This window comes from Cebus imitator, unplaced genomic scaffold (assembly GCF_001604975.1).
Source record: "Cebus imitator isolate Cc_AM_T3 unplaced genomic scaffold, Cebus_imitator-1.0 Scaffold237, whole genome shotgun sequence".
Lineage (NCBI taxonomy): Eukaryota > Metazoa > Chordata > Mammalia > Primates > Cebidae > Cebus > Cebus imitator.
Genome location: NW_016107552.1, coordinates 993,809 through 1,016,741, shown reverse-complemented (window position 1 = coordinate 1,016,741; position 22,933 = coordinate 993,809).

The window sequence follows — 22,933 nt, the reverse complement described above, 5'->3', positions numbered from 1 at the left end:
CTGTCAAAATGTAGATTTAGGCCGGCAGATTGTAGAGGCCCTGCTGTCACCACTCACGACAAGACCAAGGAGCTGGGACAAGCTCTTGGTAATGAAAAGACATGACATGGGGACTAGACTGCAATGAACAAGACAAGCATCAGGAATCAGGCGGGGGATCTAATTCCATGCCAGAATGTCAGCCTGGAGTGTGATTACTAACCACCAGCCACTGTCCCGGGCTGTGAGATACCCCAGAGTCTACTCGCCCTGTGAGTACTTAGCTCATGGCCTGGCCACACAGAAGGAAGCTGGACTCCATCCTCAGTGGGAAAGCCACGTGGATAACAGGTAAAAAGTTGGACTCTGGTTCAAACTCCAGCTTTGCCACTAACTGGCTGTCTTCATTCATTTTGTGCTGCCATAATCAAACATCCCAGACTGGGTAATTAATTTGTGACGAAAAGAAATGTATTGCCGGGCGCGGTGGCTCACGCCTGTAATCCTAGCACTTTGGGAGGCCAAGGTGGGTGGATCACCTGAGGTCAGGAGTTCAAGACCAGCCTGGCCATCATGGTGAAACCCCATCTTTTTCTTAAAAAAAAAAAAAGAAATGTATTCCTCCCAGCTCTGGAGGCTGGGAAGTCCAACAGCAAGATGCTGGTATCTGGTGAGGGCCTTCATGCTGCATCATCCCATGGAGGAAGGTGGAAGGGTGAGAGAAGGTGAGACAGAAAAAGTGTTGAACTCATGCTTTTAAAATCAGGAACCCAGTCCCAGGATAACTCCCATCACTCCTGTGATGTAATAAGAACACTAATTCGTTCATGAGGATTGAGTCCTTGTGGCCTAATCACCTCTTAATTGTCCCACCTCTTACTATTGTCACCATGGCAACTAAACTTCAACCTGAGCTTTGGAGCAGACATTCAAACCATAGCACTACTGTGTGACCTTGGGCCAGTAACCTCTCTGAGCTTCAGAGTCTTCCATTGTCAATGGGGATACTAAGAGTGTCCTAGTAGGGCTTGGAGGAGGATTAAATCAGTTAATCCTTATTTTAATTTAGAGTTAGCCTTTTTGTGAATGCTAGAAATGGCTAAGTTATCTAATTTTTGTCCTCTGCCCTCACAAGGGCTGGTCATATCATGTATTCCAATTGCTCTCTGGGAAAATGGACGCCCATTTCTCCTAGGAGGACAAACGCATGGGCACATGGGTCCGCATCCCCACCCTGTCCCATCTCGCTGTTTGTCCTTGTCTCAGCAGCTTGCTGTCTCTGGGTCATAGTTGCCCTAACTCTACCAGGAGAAGGGAGTCAATGCTGTCTGAGATCCTCCTAGCTCTGACCGGAACCCCTGCCTCTCCCATCAGGACCACACGGTCTGTAAGGCAGTGAGGAGATGATCTCCGTGGAGACGGGTCAGATCTGAGCACTGTGCAGGAAGAGGGGGGCGCTGGGAGCAGCAATTGGCAAGGTTCCTTTGTCTGTCAAAGTCTTGGGCTCTTTTGGTCTCAGCCGGCGCTGAGCCAAGGCTGGGGGCAGACAGCCCAGGGCTCCAGCTGCCTCCTGCCCGCTGCCCTGTGCTTGGCTTTATGAGGCCTGTCCAGCTCCCTCCGGGGCTCATTAGCTGGGCAGCCAGCTGGGGCCCAGGCAGCTCTGTTCCCACCGGGTCCTGGGGGAAAGTGCCACTCAGCACCTTCTCCACCCCAGGAGGGACAGTGCCATTAAATCTGTCCCTCCCCAAGGGTAGGGGGTCAGGCAGGCCTGGGAGGGGCCCTGGGAAAGGCTGTGTGTCCCCAGCCTGTTTCTTGTCCCTGTAACCTTTCTCCCATTGGCTCTGCTTTGCTGGCAGCGTGAGACTGAGCATGGGGTCACACAGAGCCGGACTCATTCCTGGCGCTGCCCCTGGAAAGCCACAACTCTCTAAATGAGTTCCAGCCTCTCTCTGAGCCCCAGTTCCCTCATCTGTAAAATGGGCACCATCACTGCTCTCTTGGAGGTTTTCCTGGAGGGTCGAAAGAGATGGCAGTGAAGGCGCATGGGTTTGCACGCAGACTGGCGTATTGAGCATGCTGGGAAGACAGCCCTCTTCCCCGTCCGCTCCTCTGTGGCTTCTCCCTTTGTTCATGCCTCATTATTCCAGGTCCCTACGACCACTAATCTTTCCCCAGGGACAGAACGGTCAGCCGCTGCTTGCTTTGACCTAGAAAAGTTCTCCTTCACCTTCCTCTGGGTCTTTACTTTCTTTCTGATTTCTCTCTCTGTCTCTCTCTCTCATGGTTTGTTAATTTCCCAACAATCTATCCAACGCTGGCTGCACCCTTCTTTTCTTGGTGTATTGGTGAATTCATCGCTTCTAGTTACCTAGGGAATTTTTCCTTCTGTTTCAGCACCCCCCCCACCAACACACACACACACACACACACACACACACACACACACACACACACACAATAATGCCTGTCACCATGGGGCACTTGGACTTACTTCCCGAGACCAATAGGCGGTCATCCGCGGGAGAAGGGACAGGGACAGGGCTTCTCACAAAAGCAAGACGTTTGCTGTGCTCGGAGGACTCCTTGCACACGGCGAAGCTGATGTTGTCAGCCGTCGGGCTCTGCCCCACTCCCCCAGGGTAGAAGACACAGTGCCATTCCTGGGAGGGCATTGCTTCTTATCTATTACTTCATTCATATATAAATAAGACATGTTTGCACTTCCAAGGTGCGTCCCTGCCCCAAGGAAGATGGATGCTGATGTGCAGTAGATGCCATCCACTCCCTTGCAGAGCAGCTGGGGAGGGCGAGACACAGGCACGCAGAGATGGAGCTGCTTTAGGGCTGGAAAGGAGGGAGGGGGTCAGCAAAGGCTTCTGGGACGGCAGGTGCAAGCTGGGACATGAAGCCACCCCACAGGGAGGAGGGGGGCAAATATGGCAGCACAGGTCATGCCAGGGGGCAGGGTGGTGCACTGTGTGGCTATGGAGCAGTGTGACTATGGCAGCAGGGCAGGACGTATTCACAGAGGGATGTGAGAGGGACAGAGCAGGTGTCCAAAAGTTATAGGGAGAGCCCAGGAAAGACCATTTGAGGCCGCTCTGGGGAAGAGCTGGAAAGCCAGGTTAAGGTTCCCATCTTGGCAAAAATGTCCCTAAATATCCCCACGTCATTTTGCCCCTTCTGGATTCAGGGGCCTGGGAAAGTTCTGGTGCAGATGTTTCTTTGATAAGAATCTGCAGATAGTCACTCCAGCAAGCCATTACCGTCAGCAAAGCAACGCAGGAACAGAAAACCAAACACAGCATGTTCTCACTCATAAGGGAGCTGAACAAGGCAAGCATATGGACACAGGGAGGGGAACAGCACACTGGGGCCTGTCATGGGTGCGGAGAGGGAGAGCATCAGGAAAAACAGCTAAGGCATGCTGGGCTTAATACTTAGGTGACGGGTCGATGGGTGCAGCAAACCACCATGGCACATGTGTCCTATGTAACAAAGCTATACATCCTGCACGTGTACCCCAGAACCTAAAATCTAAAAAAAAAAAAGAAACAATTTTTAAAAAAGAAAATCACTCCAGGGATTCAAGCCTCAATGACCCCACCTGCAAAATGAGAACACTAATAACAATAATAAGTATAAATGTGAGTTCTCCAGAGAAATAGAATATATCTAAATACGGGCCGGGCGCGGTGGCTCATGTCTGTAATCTCAGCATTTTTGGGAGGCTGAGGTGGGCGGATCACGAGGTCAGATCACAACCATCCTGGTTAATATGGTGAAACCCTGTCTCTACCAAAAATACAGAAAAAATTTAGCCATACATGGTGGTAGGCCCCTGTAGTCCCAGCTACTAGGAAGGCTGAGGCAGGAGAATCGCTTGAACCTGAGAAGTGGAGGTTGCAGTGAGCTGAGATCACGCCACTGCACTCCAGCCTGGGTGACAGAGCGAGACTCTGCTTCAAAAAAAAAAAAAATCTATCTATCTATCTATCTATCTATGAAGAGATTTATTATAAAGAATTGACTCGTGACTATGGAGGCTGGGAAGTCTCAGATCTGCAGCTGGTAAGCTGGAGACAGGAGAGTCAATGGTATAGCTCCAAACCAAGTCCACGTTCAAAAGCAGGAGAAGACTGACGTCCCAACGGGAAGACAGTGAGGAAGAGAGAAATGATTCTTCCTTACTCAGTCTATTATTCTATTCAAGCCTCCGATGGATTGGATGAAGCCCACCCAGGGGAAGGCAACCTGCTTTACTCAGTCAACCAATTCGCATGTTAATCTCACCCAGAAGTGCCCTCACAGACTCACTGAGAGATAATGTTTTACCAAATATCTGGGCACTCTGTGGCCCCGTCAAGTTGACACGTAAAATAACCGTAGCATCATAAGTGCCAAGAGAATCACACAGGACCAGGGAGATGAGCATTGTATTCCCAGGACTCAGATGCTGAAAGGTTCTGCCATTTGTGCACCATGGAGGCTTGGACAGGTCACAGAGGCCAAAGATTGGCAAACAATGGCCCTCAGGCCAAATCTTGCCCAGATCCTGTTTTCGTAAATAAAGTTTTATTGAGTCACGGCTGTACTCATTCATCTACATGTTGGCTGTGACTGCTTTCATCCTGAAACAACAGAGTTGAAAAGTTGCAAGTGAGCCCACACGGGCTGCAAAGCCTGAAATATTTACTATCCGGTTCTTTACAGAAAAAGTTTGCCCATTCCTGACTTAGACACGTGCCATGGTGGTTTGCTGCGCCTATCAGCCCACCACCCAAGCATTAATCCCAGCATGCATTAGCTATGCCTCCGTTTTCTCATGAGGAAAATGGATAGAGCCATAATACCTTCCTAGTGGTCATCGGAAGAACCAGTAGGGCTGGTGAAGAACCTGGCATGTGGTGTATGCTCAATAACTGGTAAAGGTTGTGGTGGGGTTGTGACTGTGTTTTTGGGTGCTAGGGTGACTACTAGTCACAGGGATCAGATGAAACAATTTGAAGGCTGAGGTCTGCCTCCAGCTCTCTGAGAATGGACCCTGCCAAGGAGGGTGAGGTGACCAGCCCCAGGCCCGGCTGGGATCCTTTCCAATACATAAGAGCCATTCCTGGGCATCAGACATAAAAGCCTGACCGGGGAGTCGGGCCAAGCGTCTATAATCGCCTGTAATTTGGACTCAGCCTCTTGAGGCAAAAGGATTTTGTCAAAGGCTTTTCACGGTCCAGTGCCCCTATAACCCAAGGTCACATGGATCGAGTCCTCTCTGACACATATTTATTATCAGGTGGAAATGGCACTTGGGTTTCTCCCAAGCTGTGTGCAGACGCTGTCTCGGGCCACTGCCGAGCTCCCCAGCCGGCAGCCTTGGCAGAAATGTCGCTGAGCGAGGAGCTGGCAGTGGGGAGGGGTTGTAAGTCAATGGCAACGTCCCGGGAAAGCGTAGGCAGGGGCTGTCCCACTTGGCAGCTGTGCAATTTACCTTCAGGCCAGGATTTAACCCGTGCCTCAGTTTCCCCATCTGTATAACATAGATGATAAATACCTATCAAATGTTTCATACCACGCCTGGCCCATGGTAAGCTCCTGCTAGCTTGCCGTTGTGACACTCTATGTTTTATTAACGACTTGCTCCTCACATCTGGACCCACAAGTGAAGCCACAGCACAGTGGGTAAGAGATTGGGCTCGGGAACCAGCCAGAACTCAGTTCCAATGCCTGACCTGACGCTTAGTAACTGTGTGACCTTGAGCAATCTACCCAACCCGAGACTCGGTCTCAACTGCAGAACAAGTTAATAGCAGCCTCACCCCCACTAGGAGGCGGAGAGCATTAAACAAAGCACAGGCTTCAAAGTGGCCACCACACAGTGGGGACTCCAGAACTGTCTCTTTCCCAGGTCAGAGGAAACCATGTTGAGTATAATTCCAAAAGGAATCAAAGAGACCAGAATGGGCAAAAACCACAGACACAAGAATGTGTCCAGAAGGCACTAGTTTTCCCTAAGAAAGAGAGATACGTTCTTGCACTTTCTCTGAGGGGGCTGCTCTGAGTCATGGTACGTCCATGTCTCAGGGGAACCCAGATGCTACTGCAGGGCGCTGAGCTTGATGGATCTGAGTTCTAATCCTGTCTGGGAGAAACGAAGCAAATGGCTTCACTTTCTGAGACTCTGCTTCCCCGTTCACTTGTTTATTCCTCATTTTACCCAGAGTTTTCTTTTTCATTATTATTATACTTAAGTTCTGGGGTGCATGTGCAGATCATGCAGGATTGTTACATAGGTATACACGTGCCATGGCGGTTTGCTGCGTCCATCCCCCACCCTGGTCATTTACATTAGGTATTTCTCCTAATATTAGTCCTCCCCAATCCCCCCACCCCCTGCTATCCCTCCCCTAGCTCTCCCAACCTCCAACAGGCCCCAGTGCATGATGTTCCCCTCCCTGTGTCCATGTGTTCTCAGTGTTCAACACCCACCTATGAGTGAGAACACGCAGTGCTTGGTTTTCCGTTCTTGTGTTAGCTTGCTGAGAATGATGGTTTCCAGCTTCATCCATGCTCCTGCAAAGGACACGAACTCATCCTTTTTTATGGCTGCATAGTATTCCATGGTGTATATATGCCACATTTTCTGAACAGACACTTTTCAAATAAGACATTTATGTAGGCAACAAACATATGAAAACATGCTCCTCATCACTGGCCATTAGAGAAATGCAAATCAAAACCACATGGAGATACCATCTCACACCAGTTAGAATGGCGATCATTAAAAACTCAGTGCTTTCTTGAAGGCCTCCTGTGTACCAGGAATCGCCCTAGCTACAGGAAATGTAGGAGGGAACAAGACGGACAAAGTCTCTGCCCTCTTAACGCGTGAGTCAGACAACAAATAAGTAAATGAATAAATACTGATGATAATATGACAGTGTTAAGGAAAGAAAAAGCAGAGTATCGGGAAAGAAAGGGGAAAACGTGCTGCATTAGAGTCCGTGGTCAGGGGAGCTCTCTTTGCAGAAGTAGCAATTGAGAAAAACAGGGATAATAATGGCACTGACTTCAGGACATTGTCAGACTTTAACAGGTAAGTAGATAAAACCCTTACCACATTGCCTAGCACATACTGGGCACTACACGCATGTATGGGTTGGTTAAAAGATGGATGGGTCATGGATAGATGGATGGATGATGGATGAATAGAGGAATGATGGATGAATGGATGGATCTGTTGATGGGTAGATGGTAGATGAATGGATGGTTGAGTGGATGGGTGGATGGATGGATGGACAGGTGGATGGATACGTGGATTGGTGGGTGATAGACAGATGAGTGAATGGGTGGATAGAGGCATAAATAGATGGCATATCTGTCAGAGACCCAGTGGGAAATAAATGGTCTCCTCAAATGGTTTCACTGCAAAGATGTTAATGAAAGAACTATGTACAGAGGTATGGACAGAATTTAGGGACCTGACGGGAGATGCTCAGACACACACGCACCAGCAACGGAATAACACGCTAGCACTCCTGATCTGGAAGGAAAGGCAGTGGGAGAAACGTTCCTGGAACCTGCACCGGGATCTTATAGGAGTTATGACCGCAGGTGGCAAATCCCAGCCACGACTGAAACAAGGGCCCAGAATGGAGGAAGGCGGGCAACAGAAACCATAGGCTCACTCTCCTCCACACCTCATCTCCTCTTGGTGACTTCCACTGACCCAGCTCACCTGGAAACCATGAGGGAGGGACCCTGGGTCACGCAGCCCACAGAGGAGGGCCTCTTGTATTCTAGTGAAATACAGCAGGGCAAAGAGGAGTAGAGAGATCTAGACAACAGAAGGAAAATAATCAGAAAACGAGTAGATGAATAAATGAGCAAATTAGTCTGGAGGCTGCTAAATCAGCAGAGAGGGCTCTGTGACAAGCGGCTGTCCCATCCCAGGTCACAGGCCTCCTCCTAAATTTCTGATGAGTCAAAAAAAAAGAGAGCATAATTTCAATTTCAAAAGTAGCTAAGTATTAATAACTGATCATAATGAATGTCTGTTTCTCCGTTATTTAACCGTCCGATGCGAGTCAGGGGCTGTTCTGTCAGAGACAACCCAAGGAACCATCCCCTTCCTGGCTACAGACTCCACCTTCTTTCATCTAGGAGATGCATCCTGGCTTTTAATTTGCCTCAACCTGGAAGTGATCCGTCACTTCCTCTCACATTTCACCAGCCAGAAGTAGCCACATGACCCTGCCTAGAAGCAAGAAGACTGGGCTGGAAAATGCAATTTCTTTTTTGTGCCCAAGAAGTAGAATCCAGTTTGGAGAAAGTGGCTACCCTCCCTGCCCCTTGTTTTGTCAGGACTCCCAGCTGCCTGATACAAAGAAAGAAAATCCAGTCTGCCCTGACCTCAGATGATAAGATTTAGGAAAGTGGATAAAAGCCTACATTTTGGAGTCACAACGACCTGGGCTTGAATCCAGTTCAGCTCCTTGCCAGTTAACTGAAACTAGACAAGTCATTCCAATTAGTTTCAGTGTCTCTAAAGTGGAAAATAATCAAGGCATTGACAATCGTCTAGCGCAGCGCGTGGCACAGAATATGTACGCAAAGTTTTATTGAGTGAGTTTCCAAACGGACTCAGAAGGATTGCAGATGGTGAGGCAGGTGAAGTGCCTAACGCTGGAGAGCACATCCCGTGTTCTCCACCAACGTGAGTGTCATCCCATAAGCCATTGTTTCCCTGGGTCCAGGGTCTTCCTGCTTGCAGGGAGAAGCTGAAAACAGCCCTGGAAGGGAGGGGGCAGCTTGCCGAGACCACATTTTATGATGCAAAAATAAGGATGAGGGCTATTTCCCTGATTTGTGAATTTCTTTATGTGCAACATCTTATATAGGTATAAAACTGACATTGCATTTAGTTATTCATTTCTCGAATGGCCTTTAGTGTGAAGAATATCGCTGTGTGGAAGTCTGGGAAAAGCAGATTCCACTTGCTGCTGTGGATGGCGATCCCAGCACGGGTGCCTCCAGGACACAACCCCCCTGGCCAATCCTGCTGCCAGGTGAGTCCTTCTGACCACAGGCGTGGCTAGGGGTGTCGTGTCCTGGAGGCACCTGTGCTGGGATCCCCACCCCCAGATAAAGACACTCCAGGGTGGGCTAGAGCCTGTGGTCTAGTGGAAAGCAAGGACTATGGGTTCTAACCCATGCCCCCATTCCTCAGCTGTGTGGTCTTAGACATGTTGCTTAACCTCTCTGTGCCTCAGTGTTCATTGTGAGAATTACCTTGAGCTTGTACATACCAGGACTCTAATATGGGGCCTGGAAGATAGGAAGTGTTCAAAAGAAAATGTGTTTATTAGAGAACAGTGAGTCCTTTTAGTTGAATATTCATTCAACAGACCTGAGGTGAACACCCACAGGGCGCTGCTTACCAGGGTGAAGAAGACAGACGTGATCCCTGAGTACACAATCTGGACACAGGGATGGACATGTGAGGAACAATTCCTCCGATGCATCTTTAACTGCAACTCCAAGGAAAAGTCAAGTGTGATTTGGCTAGTGTCCTGACAGGCCCCAGAGTCAAAGGCTCATTGTCAGAGCCAGCAGGGACATTTCAGGAGGCAGTGTCCCTGGCCAGTGTAAGCTTGTGACTTAAGAACAGAGACCCCAGGCATCAAGGCCACAGAGTCACAAGCTGGGAGCTGCATGGCCAGGCAGCAGAGGTGAGATGGAAAGGACTGAACAGTGGCTTAGCACACCAGCTGGGAACCAACCCCTGCTTTCTCCATTCAATAGGCTCCCACCCAGCTGAGGCCCTGCGATGGCCTCGGTCTCCATCTCTCCAAATGCAGTGACTCTCAAGGGAGCTTCGGGACTCCAGGATATAGGAGAAGATGTTCTAGGCACATCTGTGCCCTGCAGGCCAGAGAGGGGAGGAGGCAAATTAGAGAGCCTGAGTTGGGAGTCAAAGACCAGAGCTCGAGTCCCAGATTCCCGGTTTGCTATGCAATCTTTGAGAAGCAGTTTCTCTGGGTGCTCAGTTTCCCTATCCATACGGTGGAAATAACCATTGTGGGGGTGGCTGAAACAAGCCATCTGAACGGACCCTTTGTCAAAGGCAGCTGAGCATCTCATTAAGAGGCAGAACCAGGCTCGAGAGTGGGCTGGGCCGGATTCTAAACCCAGGGCCACTAGTTACCCACCATATGACACTGGGTAAATCAACAGTACCTAACCTCTCTGGGCCTCAGCTTCTCCATCTGTAAAAATGGAAGAATGGAAGCAATACCTGCATCTTTGATCTGCTGGGAGATTTAAAAGAAACCCTAGGTCAAAAACACATAGCACAGTGCCTGGCAGGGATCCAGGGCTCTGTGAGTGGTAACTAATACAGAACCAAGAGTCAACAAATAGTTTTTTGAGCACCTACTAAGTACTGGTCATCTTTACAGGCACTTAAGCCAGAGCAGGAGACAAAACAACTCCCAAAGAGCTTATAATCAAATGAGAGAGGTCAACACAGACAAGGCAGAAAAAAATATATAGTAAGGCAAATGAAAGTAAGTGCTTTGGGGAAAAATAAAACAGGTGAAAGGGAATCTTGGTTGGAATCTTGGCGGAGTGGCCAGGAAAGGCCTCTATGAGAAAGTGACATTATTTTTTTTTCAGACTGAGTCTCACTCTGTCCACCAGGCCGTAGTGCAGTGGCACGATCTCGGCTCACTTCAACCTCCGCCTCCTGGGTTCAAGTGATTCTCCCGACTCAGCCTCCCCAGTAGCTGAGACTACAGGTGCCCACCACCACATCTGGCTAATTTGTTGTATTTTTGGTAGAGACGAGGTTTCACTGTGTTAGCCAAGCTCAAACTCCTGACTTTGTGATCCACCCGCCTTGGCCTCCCAAAGTGCTGGGATTACAGGTGTGAGCCACCGCACCCCACGGAGAAGGTGACATTTAACTAAAGAGCTGAAAGTAGTGAGCAAGCAAGGCATGAAACCACCCGGGGTAAGAGCAGTCCAGGCAGAGGTACGGCCAGTACAAAGGCCCTGGGGTACATTTCAGGGGCCAGGAAGCAGGGAAGAAGCAAGAGATGGGACCAGGGAGGTGACGGGGCAGGCCGGGCTTGGCGGGCCATCACAAAGGCTTCAGCCTTTATTCTGAGTGAGGTGGGAGCCATGGAAGGATTTTGAGCATGGCAGTAGTATGAGTTGATATATTCTGAAAAGAACTCTTCTGTTGACATGTTGAGTACAGGCTAAGGGTGCAAGGCTGGACACAGGGACACCATGAGGCCGTGATCTAGCAAGAGGTGACAGTGGTTAACAGTTGTCGGGTAACTGTTATCATTTCCGGGATTCCCAAGCCATTGTGCTCATGTCAGCACACACCTGGCTCACAGTAGGCACTTCTTCCCAATAGATGGGAGCCTGATGGCTAATTCTGCTGAAGTAGCTGACCTCCACCCCTTCCCCGGACAGAGTCGCATCTCCCATCCCCCCCCACCCCGAGACATTTTTCAGCCGCCTCCTTCACTGCAGCCCAGCCAAGCTGAGGCGTCAGCACCTTTAATCATCCTTGAAGCCGATCTTCCACTTCCCCTTAATCATGGAAGCCAGCTTGCCCTGGCCCCATTCCAACTTGTCCACATCTGTCTGAGACTGAGGGACTCAGAGTGAACTCCAAATGCTCTCCAGATAACCACAGAATTGTCCCAGCTTGAAGGAGCCTCAGAGAGCCCCATGTTTGATACCATTTCAGATACAAATGAGGAATGGTGTGGGCAAGTGAGCACCTGGCTCACTGGTTAATTGCTTGTTGACCAGTTGCAGAGCTGCCATTGGTCCCAACTTGGCATTGTCCAGCTCCAACTGGAATGTCTCCCACATTTTGAATAGTTTTTTTGCCTTCTGCAGTGGAAGCCCTCAGCTCTCTGTTACACAAGCCAATGACCCTTCCTCAGCAACCCGGATACCTGCTAGGTTGTAACCACATTGGGTGGTGACATGGGGTCCACTATGATCCCCTGATTTGCTGACATCAGCTGGCTGTTGTCTTAGTTCAGATCAGCGGCCAGAATTGTCTTAGTTCAGATCTACCATGCAGGAAGAAGGAACACCGAGGAAGCAAGATGGAATCCAGGGAACTCTAGCAGGAGCTGGCATTGGAATGTGGGAGAGAGCTTTGGGACCTGCCCTGCACTTTTTGTTACTTCCTGGGGCTGGCACTGCGTGACACTTGTCTGTCCAGAAAGCCAGAACTCTGTTCCCTGCATCCCTCACTAACATGATGTCAACTTTGCCTAGATAACAGGCAAAACCGGGACTCCTGGTGTACTTCCAATTGACATTTCTCTTACTGGAGGTGAGGTTGAGCAACTTTTCACTTATTTCGGAAACATTTTCTTCTTAGTTTGTACTACTGTTTTATAAAGTAAAAAAGATAGACCTCCTTCTATAATACAAATTTTAAGTGTTTTCCTGGGTTTGTCTTTTTTATTTCACATAGATTTTGCAATGCAGGTCTTTTAATTTAGTTGGATTTATAAACATCTGCTTCCGATATTCCTGGATTATCTTTTCATGCCATCATTCATTCATTCATTCATTCATTTAAAAATATGTAAGGTACACCCCTCGTTTTCAGGACTACTGAACTAAACAAGACAGACAAGGCCCTGCTCTCAGGGAGCTCAGGATCTAGTAGGGAAGACAAAGAGGAGCAAGTAAACTCATATTTACATAAGACACTTTCAGAGAGTGGCAAACGCAATGAAGAAAACAGTAAAAGGTGACACGAAGGAAGGTCATGGTGGAGAGAGGACCTGGACCCTGTTATATTCGTTATCTATTGCCACATAACAAACGCCTTAAATTTAGCAGTTTGAAAACAACACACATTTATCGTGCAGTGGTTTCTACGGGTTAAGCACCTGGCTATGACTCGCTGGTGTCTCTACTCAAGGCTGCATGAAGATGCTGGCGGGGCTGTACTTTCATCCCAAGGCTCAGCTGGGGAGCAATCTGCCGCCAAGTTCATTCAGGTTATTGATAGAATGCGTTTCCTTGTGGCTGATTGAGGGCCCAAGCCTTTTGCTGGATGTCAGCTGGGGCCTTCCCTCCGGTCTCAGAGGCTACCTGCTGTTCCTTGCTCTGTCAAGCCAGCAAGAAGTGTTGCTTCCCAGGTCCCTCTTCTAATGGATTTTACCTGATGAATTCAGGTCCACTCAGAATACCTCCACCTTGGCTACACAGCGTAACCTAACCACAAGAGTGACGTCCCTCTACCTCTGCCATATTGATTGGTTGGGAGCAAGTCAGTCACTGATTCCATCCCTACTTAAAGGGAGGAATGGCAAAGCATGCATGCTAGGAAGAGGAGAATTACTGTGGGCACTCTAGACTCTGTCCGCCACATAGATGGTGGCAAAGAAGGTCTTTCTGAAGCCATGACAAGCTGAAACTGAACAATCTGAAGGAGACAGCTATGCAAAGACATAGGGAAATGGATTCCTGGCAAGAGGGCACAGCAAGTGCAAAGATCCTGAGGTTTATGAGTTTGCAGAAAATTGAGAAGTTGGATACTACTGAAGTACGTTGGGGAGGGAGGCGGCAGGAGGACATGATGAATGCAATACAATTACGTAAAATCAAATTAAAGTAGAGAGAATTACAGACAGGACTGTCGAGCTAGAAACCAGAAGCCCAGATCTCAAGTCCCAGATACGCAAGCCTGACCTGCAAAGCCCCTAAGTTGCAGAGTAAATCTAGGCTGCTCTCCTCCTTAACCTGATCTTCCTCCTCTATGGACTGAAGGAGACTGAGGCTAATGACCCTGCAGACCTTTCTAGCTTGAGCAACCCCAGAGTCTCTGATTAACTAAATGACAACTCCAGCTAATTAGCCAATAGTGCCAAATTAATTAAGGCCTGGGAAACTGATTATGTCGACCCCGGGCTTTCTCATGCTTCTTGGATATTATTGGAGGGAAAGCGGGGACTATGTGACAACAAAGAATACAAGAAACACCCAGGGGAAGAGAGGCGGGAGCCTTCAATCCCCTGGAATCAATGCACAGTATTCCTGACTCTCGCTGGAATACCGTGGGTCTGCACAAATCATTAAGCCCCACTCTGTTAGCAGGATACTCAGTCCAAGGTCCAGCTTTCCTCTCTGGAAATCCACATGGGGTTGGTTTGGCCCCATGAAGCATGGGGATTAGATTTCTCTCTCCTCCTTGTCATGGAAAAGCAGAAATGTGGTGGCGATTGGGAGTTTGGGGTTTGTTGGGGATTTATTCTTTTTTGTTTGTTTGTATTTTGGGTCAGTTTCAGAAAAGTCATTGACTTTCAGCAGACCTGAAGTGAAGGCTCTGGATGGAAGAACAGGGCGGGCCCCAGTCAACGTGGGAATTCATCCAAATTTCTTTGCATCTCTTTCAGGGAGAAAATAAGGTATACCCTGTTGAGACAGGGACAAGAGGGAGGGACTTTTCATTACCACACCGTTGGTCCTATTGTGTGGTCACCTTGAAGGTTCACAGTTCAAAAGGAGCCTGAGTGAATGGGAGGTGCTGAGAGAGAATGCCAAGAATCAAGTTAAGAAGAGAGAGTTGTGCGTTGGGCTGGGGTGCTGTCCAGCCACAGGGCTGATGCTCCCAACAGCCCTTCACTGCAGCAGATGGGGTGTTGGCTACAAAAAGAGTTCTTGTGTGTGCCTGGGAGCAGTGGCTCATGCCTGTAATCCCAGCACTTTGGGAGGCTGAGGCAGGCAGATCACAAGGTCAGGAGATTGAGACCACCCTGGCAAACACAGTGAAACCCCGTCTCTACTGATAACAGAAAAAATAAGCCAGGCATGGTGGCGCATGCCTGTAATCCCAGCTACTCGGGAGGCTGAGGCAGAAGAATCGCTTAAACCTGGGAGGCAGAGGTTGCGGTGAGCCAAAATTGTGCCACTGCACTGTAGCCTGGGCAACAGAGCGAGCCTCCGTCTCCAAACAAATAAACAAAAAAAGAGTTCCTGTGTGTGATGACAACTGATATTGGTTTTGGAAATAGATTTATTTATTTATTTATTTATTTCATAAAACTGATGCTTTCCAATTGTATAAGGAAACAGAAAGGAGGTGGCATGAAGATAGGGATGTCTGTTCCCATCTGAGTATTTAATATGATTAAGTTTGTACTAGCCAGTATAATTAGGCAAGAAAAACATTTAAAAGCATAAAGATGAAAGGAAAGCCGTCCCTTAGTGCCTCTGGTCTAGCTGGTTCTCCTAGACTATAGCCCCTTGAGTGGGGGAAGTGTATTGTCCCACAAGTACCTCCAGGTTCTCTGCTAAGGAGAAAAGATACTCCTACTGGGAAAAACATGTGCACTGGAGGACTCTCTTGGGAGGATCATCAGTCCCCCTGCTCTGTGCATATCCAATTGGTTGGAACCATTTATAGCATAGGCAAGACCTGGCGTTCCCACCTTCCCACACCTCCAGGCCTAATACTATGTCCTATAAGTGATGGGCTCTGCAATTTTGCCTGTGTCTACTTCCCATAGTCTTAGAGCTCCAAGGGAAGGAGAAAATAGGCAGAGTGTGCTTTCACAGAGTAAAATTCACAGGAAAAAGTGCCAGGAGGAGACTTGGGAAGGGCTGGGGGAGTGTGTCACCAGGATTTGGTTTTCAATCATGCTCTGGGCAAGCTGGTACCACTTTTTTCAAGTACTTAGAAGGCAAGTGGCATCTGGATGCCCAAATAGGGGATAATTTTCTCCTCACTGTTTTTGTCTCTGCTGACAATCTCCTAATTAGAATCGGGGCCATTCAATTAGACAGAGCCAGAGTGTCCAGTGGCAGAATACTCCTCCCAGGCATGCTCGAATAGCCTGAGGATTTATCCTTCCTTGTTTTCAAAACTGAGAAAAACTGAGGCCCTGGGAGTTGAAGTGACCTCCCCAGAGTCCCAGGGTAACTCAGTGGCAGAGAAAGAATAAGTATGCAGACTTCCCCACATCTGGCCTTAGTTCTTCCCTCTCCAGCTTCATTTCCTACCACTCTTTCCCAAGGACTTTGTTCAGTACCAGTGTTGAACCATGTATGCCTCACACCCTATAATTCCTCATCTTCATGCTGTTACCCATGATATTTCTTCTCTCTGGAAGTTATTTTTCCTTTCTGGCAAGTTCCAACTTGTATTTGTAGACCTAGTTCAGATGTTCTCTGGCTGTCAAGATCTCAGAGTGAAATAACTCCTCCCCTGTTATTGCACTGGATTTATGCCATTTATATTTATTGTTGTAATCTCCTAGTGTGTCTCCCCAACTACACTGGCATAATTGCAGACAGTAGCCATGTCCTATTCAGCAATGCTTCCCAAGAGAGTCACACAGGTAAATATTTGCAAAATGCTTCCCAAGAGAGTCACACAGGTAAATATTTGCAAAATGAATGAATGAATAAATAAATGGATTAGATCTGTAAATACTCTTGTAACTGCTTGCTAAAATGGCAACCATCATATTAAGCTGTCTCATTTAGCATCAGGCACAGACACAGAGACACTTGGGTGCCTGATGTCTGATGTCTAATCACAGTGGTGCTCAGCTGAAGGATCCCAGATGACAATGCTCTTTATTCTGTTCCAGTGCCATGCAATCCCCGATTAAGCAGAGGGAAAAGGCCTGCCCCACTCTCCTGTTTCCAGGAAAGTGATGTGCCCTCTCTTCCTTGGGTTGTCACCAGAAACATGATAAATTAGATCACTTTTCAATGATACCTTTTATAATTCAAATATTAATTATAAATATTTCTCCTAATTTTCTAATGAAATGTCCTTGTCTCAAAGTCTATCAACCTTAGAATCAGGAGATTTAGATGATAAATGGCCAAGAATCTCTAGAAATTGCTTTGATAATTCAAGGTGGCTTCCTAGATCTTGGCCTTATGCCAGGACACCATGGCACTTGTCTTCACAGTCAGTGACTTGCCATATGACCTTGGACACATCAGTTACCTCTTCTGAGCCTCCATCTCTCCACCTGTAACAGGGAAATAAATATATTGTCTACCTTAAAGGGCTGCTATGGAGAGCTCCATGCAGGGTCAGGCGTGAACGAAATGATAGCAGTTATTGCTCCTGTTACAGCAGCTGCAGCCTGACTGCCTAGATTTCACTCCTGGTCTTACTTCTTCAGCATCTTGGTGACCTTAGACAAGTAACCTGATGTTTCAGAGTTTACTATCTCAGTTGTGAAAGGGAGTAATGTTAATTTCCACCTCACAGGATTGTTGTAAAGACTAGATGAGATATTATAGATATTATATGTAAACTAGTACCTAGAGTAGTGGCAGACTCATAGGGAGTGCTCAGTAAACCATAGCTCTTATAAGAGTTGGAAAATTGACTATTTGTTGGAGACTCAGCATTAAAATTCTAAAATATTAGAATTAAAAGAAGTCATGGTAGGACACTTTTCCCATTTCTCAGCTGAGTAAACTGAGGCCTAGAGCGGTTAGGTCATTTGCTGGAGGACAAAAGTAAAGGCTTCCTGGCCCCCAGCCTCCCCCTTTGAACCCATGATGGGAGGTGGCTAGAGGTAGAGTTGACAAATATCTCAGTAGAGCTTCTGGGATCTTTCTCTCATACCTGGAGCCATGGCTGTCATCTGGGAAGGAGCCACTCCTTCCTTCCATGTCATCATTGTCTTTCCTCATCCACAGAATCCCAGGGCCCCAGGAATGAGGAATGGATGGAGATCTTGGAGGAGCATTTCCAGCCGCTTTGAGGGTGCTTTTGCCTCTAGAAGGAAATTCAAGAAACAAGCAAGAACAGAGTGCATTCCACAAGTTAAATGCACTATTGGAAATCTTTGAGAGGCCGCTTGACTGTGAGCCAGGCAGGGCCCTTGCCCTCCTGGAAAGGGCATTCTACTTGGGAGCTGGCAACAAGCAAACCAGCATTAAGAGCATGATGAACTAGACAGAACTGAGTAGCGAGCCCTTTTGATGAGGAGACCAGAGAAAGCCCTGCCATTGACCTTTACACACACGGCCTTAGGACCCCATTCAATCCCCAAATAGATTTTTTTCCCAGGAGTCCTTTGGGTTCATATGCAAATTAACTCCTGGTGTCTTGCCCAGATATCCAAGAATTCCCAAGGTAAGCTTGTAGACCAGGTCTCCGGCTTCCTTGGAAAATGCTTCATTTCTTCTTACCTCTCCATGAGTTGCAACAGTGAGGAGCTTAGGCTGATTCCAAACTCGATATGTCCGCTGTCGAATTGGGAATCCTCCACTCATCTCTGCAGTGTGACTTTGGACAACTTACTTAACCTCTTTGAACTTCAGCTTCCTTGTCACTAATACAAGGTGGTTACAACAATAAAATCTATCTGTCAGGTTGTTAGCATACTTGATCAGATTATATATTAAAAAAGTACATAGCCATGGCTCAGAAATGTTAACCATTATTGTTTCTTTTTCTTTATCCTTTCACCTCCGTCTCTGTCCGCTCCTCTATACCCTCCTTCTCCTCTCTTCATTCCACCCTCCCATCTTATACTTCGTTCTCTGCTACCTACTTCTTTTTTTTTTTTTTTTGAGACAGAGTCTCATCACTCTGTCACCAGGCGCCAAGCTGGAGTGCAGTGGCACAATCTTGACCCACTGCAACCTCCGCGTCCCGGGTTCAAGCAATTCTCCTGCCTCAGCCTCCCGAGTAGCTGGGACTACAGGCATGCGCCACCACGCCCAGCTCATTTTTGTATTTTTAGTAGAGACGGGCTTTCACCATGTTGGCCAGGATGGTCTCGATCTCTTGACCTCGTGATCTGCCCACCTCGGCCTCCCAAAGTGCTGGGATTACAGGCTTGAGCCACCGTGCCCGGCCTCTCTGCTACTTACTTCTCACCCCCCTCCTTCTTCTTCCCCTCCTCCTGGCAAATATCCAGATAGATTTTATCCTACCAGGGCCAAGAACGCAAATGCCCTCAAACCATCTCCCAGTGGCCAAAGCAAGAACATGTTCTGCCCAGATGAGCAAAACCAGAAAGTTTGTCTGAGTGACACTGTGGATCAGCCTCCTGCTGGTAGGTTCACAGAGCGCTCTTCACTCCTTTTTCTGGGCACCGAGGTTATGGCTGAATCTGCCTTCCCACAGCCCATACACGCCTCCCTATCTTCCAACAATGGGGAGGACAAAATATATCCTGGCCATATTGTAGAGATGTGGGGTGGGGCTTCCTCGCAAGCTCCTGAAACAAAGGCATACTGTGCCTAACTTATTTTAGCAGTTTTCAGTAATATAATTTTCAGTTCATTTGGTTATCAAAAACATACTTTTTTTTTTCCATTTTCTTCTCACCAGAAAGGCAAAGTAGATCTAGGCTGTTCTGCGGGTGTTAGTGACTTCATATTCTTACATATATACATAGATACATGTATCTATGTATATATAAAACTCCTCACTAATCTCTCCATGCTGTGGAGCATTTGTCACATGCACAGGTCTGTTTGATTTCATTAAACAGAATATTTAAGCATAAAAATTGTTTAATCGCCTTGTGTCATTATGAGATGAATTTCATTTTGCATACATTTGCATATTTCATCAGAATTAAGGCTGCTAATATGCAAATGAGAGACAGGTTGTGGCTGAGGTGTTTATTGTAATAGCTGCAGGCTGTTCCACTTGGACAGCTTTCTAGGTGGTGGGGAAGGAGGGGGGAAGGAGAACTCGGGGTGGCTCAGAGCACTTCAGGAAACCGAAGAGTCTCTGGGGCTTCAGCCGAGGCAGAGCAGACATGGGTGGGCGTGGCGCACCTTGCTGCCCTACAAGACTGGCCAATCAGAGCAGGCTGAGCTGGGGAGGCAGGAGGAAGCCCAGCTGTCTGCCCCAAAGGCTCCTGGGAGCCCATGGGTACCAGGGATGGAGTGAGGGACCCGGGCAAGGCTGGGGGCATGCTGTTTGTCCAGGTCTCCCCCTCAGCATGATCAGATGACATTCTGGAGGCCTCCCCAGCCTTCCCTCTTTTCTCTGTGCTGCTTCTTCCTCTGCTTGCTGTTTTTTTTTCCCTTACCCTTTGTTTCCTCCTTGGCTTTGTTTCAGCCCCTGTTTAGTTCCTTGTTAGCCTTTCCCTCTTCCTCTTCTTTGTTTTTCCTCTGCCTGTTTCCTCCTGTGCATTCCTCCACCCCACGGGCTGGCATGCCTGTCTGTTGGCTTTCCTGCCCTCTGATGCCTGCCTGCTTTGTTTTCTTCCCCACCCTGCCTCCCTCCTGCCTCAGCTTTCAATTTCCTCCTTCCCAGGGCCCCCTTTCCTCCTGCCAGTCGTAGCTCCCTCAGCCTGGAGGGCATCTGCAGCAGCCAGCGATGGCTTGAGGTGAGGACAGACTCAGACGTGCCCCCCACCCACCCCCACCTCTATACAGCCTCCCTGCCCCTCCATCTAAATCCTTGATTAATCCCTGTCCTCATTTGAAGGTCAGAGATTAGATACATATCATTTTCCTCTCCAGGGCCGGAGCTGCTGGTCCCCAGGAGAGCCAGTTCCGAGTTACCCCCCCAGGCACAGATGGAGGAGCAGAGAACTTGGCGTGTAATGAGCCAGCTTAATACAGATGTGGATTTCAAAAGAAAGTAGCAAGGAGCTTCTTGCTCCTCTCCTGGGCAGCCCTCCCACAAGAGGTGAGGATGCTTTGGAAAAGGACAGTTCCCATGGAGCAAAGTTGAAAGGCAGCTTGAGTCAGGCACTGGCCAGAACAAACCAAGGCCCTCCCTTCTCTGGGCCTCAGTTTCTCCCATTTATATCTTGCAATTCTTTGGAGGCTTCAGCGGCAGTTTCAGGCAGGAGGTGACTAGAACAGGGTGGAATGTGTTTATTGAATCGATCACTATTTATTGAACACCTACTATATGCCAGGCAGTGGGTGGGCACTGGCTACAGCCCTGAATCAGAAAGGCAGCTGATATCAACAAGATCATGTCAGAAAGTGATAAATTCCACAGTGCCCCAGTGGACTAAAACTAGATGCACCCCCCTTCTACTTCTCTTTTTTGCTCTTGCTGGTGGCCATGTCTTGGGTCCATTTCCTGAGCCACACCTCCAACGGCCAGAGGCCTCTCCCCTCCAGGATGCCCAAGGGCCGTGCAGAGAATCATTGTTTTTTTCTGACTCTCTGAGTATCTCCCAAGAGCTGTTAGGGCAGCATCTGCCAGGCTAACCACCACCCCCACACGCACACTGCCAGATTAGCTGTTCAGGCCTGCATTTTAGAGCCTGAGCAATTAAAGCAGAATTAATTGGCTGGTAGGCAATCACCTTCCAATCGGAGCAGGGAGGGAGCGGGTGGGCCTGTTTTGCTGAGTCAACAAACTGAACACAGTGCTCATCGACCAGGGGCAGTGGGGAGGGGGTGGCAAGGCAAGCTGGTGGGAATTAGAGACATCCCCCTCCCCTAGCCAAGTGCAACAGCCAGCCGTCGGGATCTGAGCATCTCTGTGGGGAATCCAGCTTCGCTGGTGCAGAACTTTCTGGAATAGAACTTTGACTTTGCCACTTCAAAACATCCAATCCAAGGATGTTTTTCAATTTGATTTAATTTTTCATATCTTTATTCTCTTCCCAATCACCAAAGCAATACATTTTCTATCGATTTTTAAAAATCAAATATTGAAAATATGTATGGCTTAGAAAGCCCCATAAAATTATACATCTGCATATATATTAGCATTTGATAGGAGAAAAATCTGCAAGAGTATACACAAAACTGTGAACAGAAGCTAGCTCTCGTGTATGCATGGAGAGCGGGAATTGAAAGAAGCCTGGTTGTTTGCAGTATATTTAAAGGAAAATTTAACGGGCATCAAGATGTACAGTGGTGTTTGTTGGTGTTGTTCTTGTGGTCTTGGATGATGTTGGTTGGGTTTTTTTTTGTTTTGTTTTTTGTTTGTTTAGTATTATAAAAATCAAGCATGTTCATGGTGAAGGAAAAAAAATACAGACATATGTAAAAGACTGGACTCCAGCCTCCCATTCCCACCGAAAAGTGGTAACCCAATTGTGGGAAGCTCCGGTAGGGAAGAGTATGGCTCTCGGGCTGGAATTCAGGCTCTTTTGCTTGCTGGCTGTGTGACTGTATCCAGGTTACTTGCCTACTCTGGGCCTCCGTTTCTTCATCTGTAAAATGGGGAGGAGACAGAGTACTTTCCTCCATCTCCTAGGAGAATTGTAGTAGAGAACTGTGCACGGTGCCTGGCACACAGTGAGCGCTTCACAAATGGCGGCCATTAATCTTGGTTACTGCCAACCCTTTCTAGCAAGGTACCAGCACATAGGGTTTGGTTTTTTTTTTTGAGATGGAGTCTTGCTCTGTTGCCCAGGCTGGAGTGCAGTGGCATGATCTCAGCTCACTGCAACCTCCACCTCCTGGGCTCAAGCGACTCTCCTGCCTCAGCCTCCTGAGTAGCTGGGATTACAGGCACCCACCACCAAGCTTGGCTAATTTTTGTATTTTTAGTAGAGAGGGGGTTTCACCATCTTGGCCAGGCTGGTCTCGAACTCCTGACCTCATGATCCACCTGCCTCAGCCTCCCAAAGTGCTGGGATTACAGGCGTGATTCAGCGTGCCAGGCCCAGCACACAGGTTTTTAAAAGGATGGATGCATGGCATCAAAACAACCTAGGATGCAAGGGCCATAAATAATCTTCCTCCCTCACTTCCTTGTACACAAGTAAGATACCCAAAATAAGATAGTTTGACTCTCAGGGTACCTAACTTCCCTGCATCTCAAGACACTCAAAAAGAGTTTTCAAAAAATGGTACATGGGCTAGAGATGGTGGCTCATGCCTGCAATCCCAGCACTTTGGGAGACAGAAGCAGGATGACTGCTGGAGGCTGGGAGTTCAAGACCATGCTGGGCAACATGGTGAGATCCCCATCTCTACAAAAAATATTAGAAAT